This window comes from Choloepus didactylus, chromosome 18 (assembly GCF_015220235.1).
Source record: "Choloepus didactylus isolate mChoDid1 chromosome 18, mChoDid1.pri, whole genome shotgun sequence".
Classification (NCBI taxonomy): domain Eukaryota; kingdom Metazoa; phylum Chordata; class Mammalia; order Pilosa; family Megalonychidae; genus Choloepus; species Choloepus didactylus.
The window spans coordinates 54381763-54387762 of NC_051324.1; positions in this window are offsets into that span (position 1 = coordinate 54381763).

Consider the following 6000-nt stretch of genomic DNA (forward strand, 5'->3'; position numbering starts at 1 on the left):
CGTTTCTGGTATTTTGCATTCTGGCAGCATTAGCAAACCGGAACACTCATAAAACCCTTTTTGTCAGTTGCTTCCTTCTCTGTGGGTGGTCTCCCATTGTCTCCCTTCTGCCACTGCACTGGGGACATCTCACCTTTTCCTCTTGCTTCCTGTGGTTTCCTCCTAATCCCTACACTCTGTTCTGTTGCTTCCTTGCTCAAAAACTTTCAATGGCTCCTCATTGCCTACTAGTAAAGCCAAGCTTGTTATCTGGCCTTCAGGGTCCTCAACAGTCAAGCCCCAGCTCACTTTTTGGTCTTATTTTTCACAACTTAGCTGCAGGCACCCTTTTGTACCATTTACTGTTGTCCCAAACCTCTCCGTGTGTTCTGCTGCCAGACCTCGGGCTGCCCTGCAGACTGAAAAGCACCCTTCCACCTCTCCCTGTCAAATCACGTCCATCCTTCAAGTCCTTGGAGAAATACCTCCTTCTCCAAGCATCACATTTCCAGTTATTAATCCATCTGTCTTATAAGGGCAGCTTATAATTATGATAGGGTGAGGTGGTATTCGGTAAATGTGTGTTGAACTGAATTGGCTCTAAAACCATTCCTCAGATCAAGAACCTGCTGTGGCTCCCTATTCTCAACCACTTCAGTAGCCTATTACCAGTTGCTCCCCACATTTCATTTCAATCTATGCTGGAGGTGAGAAAAATATAAGAATGAATAAAACACATCTTCCTTAACCCCCAGAAGAGTGCGATCCACCGAGATAGATAAGCTATGCATGCTATTAGCTTATAAAATGTTAGTTTAGATTATCTAGTCTATCCTTCTTTAAGATCAGAACTTTGATTTTGTTCAGTTATAAAAATGCTTCCCCAGGCTCCCTTGCTGCTGGGGTGGCCATGTGATATGATTCAGCTCTGGCCAGTGAGATGTACACTGAAGTCTCTGGGTAGGGCATCTGGGAAAGCTTGTTACAGGGGGCTGACCCAGCTGGCACATGCCCTTTTGTCTTTTGCCCTTTGCCCTATCCCCCTTCTTCAGCCTGGAATGTGGATCCAGAGCCAGGAGGTGTAACAGCCAGTGTTTGAGCATAAGAATGAAACCCTTGTGCTGCTGATGGCAGAGCAGAAAGCTAGAAGGACTCTGAGTCCCCAGTGGCCTCCTAAAGCCATCCTGGAACCAAGGACCCACATCTTCCAGTGACCACCCACCTCCAGCTTCTGGCTACATGATTACACCACTGTAGCTGGGTTCTGTTGGATGCAATACTGACTGATACCGGGAGAATGGAGAAATTTAGCCAACTTGAGAAATTCCAACAGTGAAAAATGGCCCCAGGGTAAAATCACAGTGGCAGAAACTTTAATATGTAATAAGCTTATGTTTATTACATAAGCTTATTAGGGATTATGTAACTTATGGAAACAGTAAAGAAAGACTGGTTTGTAGCCCAGGTTAGTTGAGAGTGCCACTCCTGTTTTCTGAGAAAGGGCATCTTGCCTGGGAGAAGCTGTAGAAAGAGATGAATGACTTAATGGGCGGGAAAGGATGCCGGAAATGTCAATCAGGGACTACGTGACTCCTCCAGCTGCCGGGCTGAGCAGGACCAAGATATGTTTGAGTTTTACCCATTTACGATAAAGGAGACTCAAAGAGGGTGGAGGGAAAACCCAGGTGTTGATATTCTGATTATGAGCAGATGTCAGTCTGTGGAGACCAGAGTGACTCCAGGATATCCAAGTGATCCTGACAGAGCATTCCTATAACCACAATTTCCCAAAGAGAAGATACACAGTTCTAAGAAGATACATGGTTCCCCTTCAGGGTGCTAGGCATTGTGTGTGTGTGTGTGTGGGGGGGCGGGTGGTGTCCACGTCTGTAAGTAACATTGGCTTCATGCTGAGAAAGTTCTTTCCTTTTCAATTCAAATTCCATTTGTCTATTTCTCAAATAGTGGGAGCATGCACACTACAAATTTAAAAAAGATGTGCCTCTCTCACCTCTGGGCCCAGGTCACCCTCTTTTGAAGCCACCCCTCTTACCAGTTTCTTGTGTATCTCTCCAGAGATGTTATATGCATCTGCTAACGTGAATTCTTATAGGCTTTTTAAAAAATTAATTGAAGCATACTATGCACAACTGCTCTGAACCTTGCTTATTTCACTTACCATATCAGTGAGTACCATATACTACATACAGAGCTGACTCATTCCTTAAAAGAACTGGATACTATTCCATTGAATGGCTGGCTGTAATTTACCTGGTCCCTTATTGATAGACTTTTTACCTTATTTCCAATCATTTTCTATTATAAGTATTGTTGCATAAATATCCTTTACAGACTTCAGTTTGCATATTAATCAATTCATGCATTTAACAAAAATTTATTGAACACCTACTATACGCCAGTTCAGCTCCCGGCACCAGAGATAGAACAGTGAACAGGACAGACCAAGTCCTTGCCTCTTGGAGCTGCCATTTTATAGTGGAGAAAAGACAGGAGAAATCCCTAGAAGTAGGTCACAATTTCTTTCTCTCTAATTGCTAAGTCAAGAAGAAAGTCTCACTCTGGAGCCAATGTGTCTTTAACACCTCTCTAACACTTGCTAATCTCTTTAGCAAAAATTTAGCCTTGGCCTCAGATTTAGAGTCTTTATCTGGTCATAGATCCTAGCTAGAGTTTAGTAACAATGTGTTTTTTATTGGATTTATTTTGGCATAGCAAATGACATTGATTCTCCATGTACAGTTAAAATATGATGTTCCTTTTCAAAATAATTTTTTAAAAAGGTGATCAATTTAGAGAACAATGTTAACTAAATAATAACGTAGGTGGAATTCAGATGTAGGAAAAAAAATCCAAAGGTGATATTCAAATGATTGAGGTTAGGAAATCAGGATGTAAACAAAGCAATGAGAAGGCTTAGGCTCTTTATACATTATCTGATGTTTATCTGCTTCTTCACTCATCTTAGGTGTTGAAATGAAATGGTCTCACCTCCATATTTCTTCCTGACAGTTTATTTAGTCACTAAAAATTTCATTTTCTTTCTTTTTTTTTTTAATAAACTGTTATCAATTTATGTTCTCCAGGGAAATCTCTTTCGCTTGAATTCCCCAGATGCCCAGGCTCTTTGTCATTGCTGGCTTTGGAAATGTTTGGAGATGTGCCTGCCAGGGGTGTTTATGCAGCACCCTTACTCAGAGTTTCATAATCTGGCTGAGGCTTGCCCCAGAAGTTATCTTAAGATGTAATATGAAACAATCACCCCAAGCAGGCCTCCAGGAGATCTCAAAGCCAGAGCCTTCTAAATAGATCATCAGAACCACCAGTGGGCCTGTAATCAGCCACAGTTTGTCAGCTAAGGACACAAACAATTAGCTTGGTGGTTGGAAATACAAACAGGGCATTTCACAAAGGTGTTATTTATGCCAAGTAGGTGGTTGAAAGTCCCTAGTAAGGGTTGTCAGTCTTCCCTGGGACAGGCTGTCGGGTGGTGCTGCAAAGCCCAAGGGCAGAGAACCTTTGTGGTGGGAAGGATGTGGGAGGGGGTGGGGAGCAAGCAGGGCTCCAAAGCAACAGAAGGAGCATCTGGGAGCTTGGAAAATGAGAAACCACCAACACTAAGGCCATCTATTAGAGGTTAAGCCCTTGAGCTTTGAAATCTGGTAGAAGTTAACTTCTGGCAATTAATTTCCAAGGACCTACTAAGTACCAGATACTGGTTTTAGCCATTGGTTCTCAAACTTTTTAGCCTCATTCTTTAAAAATTCTGAGGCCCCCAAAGAGCTGCTTTTGTTTGTATGGATTACATCCAGTGGTGTAATGATAAATGTTTAATAACTGTTCTCTGGGATAAAAAACCCCAATTGTAGCATTTGCCACTTTCCATGGTATAAATTCTTGTACCATGGCCGATTTTAAGATACCAACCTGACATCATTGAAGGTGAAGTGGGAAAAAATGTGCACATCAACTCTCCCAAGCCAGTGCCAGCTGATTCCAGCACACCACTGGAATACTTATCCATATCTAAGACACTAGAAATTTAAACTGAGAAAATTTTAAAAAATATTTATTCATTTAAAGATACTAAAAATAAACCTGTGTTAACATAAATGACATTTTATGAAAATAAAAACATATTTTCCAAAATAAAAAAAAATTGGTGAGTAGAATGGCATTGTTTTATATTTTTGCAATTCTCTTCAATGTTTGGCTTAATCAAAGATAGCTGGATTCTCAAATCTGCTTCTGCATTCAATGTGCTGTGATATCACAATTCATGTGGTCTCTGGAAATCTTCACTGGGGAATGATAAAAGTAATGTATCACTATTATTATGCAAATAGTTTTGATCTCGTGGACTCCCTGAAAGAGTAGTTGAGAACTAGCCTACTAACACATAGAATTCTTCCAAGCAACCCAACAAGGCAGGTTTTTTTTTAATGTCCATTTTACAGATGAGGAAAACGGAGGTGCAGAGAAGTTAAGCCACCTATCCACGGGCACTTAGCTAGAACGTGGCAAGGTCAGGATTTAAAGGCAGCCTGACTCAAGGGTCACGCTACTAACTATTGTGCTATGCAGATGGGAATTTAAGTTGATGACTGTCACTTATTTGACATGCGATAAGGGAAAATTACCCTCTCTGAGCCTGAGGTATTTTTGTTTGATTAAGCCAGGTTGGCTTAGCCTTGTCTTCTTCCCTTACCCCCAGGTCTTGCTGATGGGCCCCTCATCTGTGCTTTCTTAGGGTTCTCTCTTCGCTCTGCTCCATATTGCACTTTATCCTATGCTATTGTGTTCCTTTAATTGTCTGTCTTTCCTAAGAGCAGACACCACAACTACCTCAATTACAGTTGTATCATCAGGGTTTGGAACAGGTGCTCAAGAATCTTTGTTGAAGAAATGAGTGAATAAACAGATAGACATATCGTAGGAAGGCAGGATGCAACCGATCCTACCCAAGGTTTCTTCTCTGTGATTCTAGGAAGGGAGAGAGGAATGGGGATGGGGAGGAAACAGGGGGTTAAAATGACCCGGCCCCTCAACTGCACTTATATACACTTGCCCATATCTGTTGCATCATCATAATGACAGGACAAACCACAGGCTATGGAAAGCCTCCTCCTAAATTCTCCAAAGCTATTTGGATCATCCCCTTTTTGCCTGGAGTTGCCTCTATTCAATCTTTCCATCACTTGACACTCTGACACTCAGTTTAGCAACCTCTCCAGATGCTCCTTCATCCTTCTAGAAAGTTCTGCATCTCCAGTCTGGCTGGGGATGGGATGGGGGAGCTCTCTGCCTTTTCCCTTCATACCCTGGGCTATGTGCATTATCAGCAATCCCTCTACCCTTTTCTAGAACAGTTAAACCATTTTAGTACATCACCTACAGAAGGGTCAGGGGAGGCTAGAGTGAAGTTCTTGTCACAGTGCTCCACACCAATGGGGCTGCACTTCTGGAGGCTGGGGACACTAGGGAGATGCAGCGTGGCAGGTGGGAAGTTAGACTGAGGCCATCTCCCTGGGCTGGAGCCGCTCAGCTTCCTCTTTTGCTATCTATACGGTCCTTTCCAGCTGTGACCTTCTAGGATTCTCAGAAGCCCCACAGAGGAGAAGTGTAATTGTGGGGGAGGGAGGGAGGCAGGCAGCACAGAGACAATCAGCTAGGATACTGCCTGGAAGGTCAGAGGGCTGAACTCTGGCACCGGAGACCTTTAAGAAGCCAAAAGGAACTGAGAAAATAGCCAGGAGTCTGCGCGGCGGCCTGGAGTTCCTGGAATTCTGCTGTGTGTGTGAGCTTCCCGCGGCAGCCACGGCCCCTTCTGACTAACAGGAGATGAGAATGGGAAGCGAGGAGGGCGGGTGCAGGGGTGGATTGGCCCTGACAGCCCTCCCGGGCACTGTGGGCTCCCCAGACTGGCTCCGGCTTTCCTCCAGCAGCCGACCTGGGTCTCTGGAGAACCTCCCTGGGTGGGTGATGGCTGCCTGCCTGCTGTGC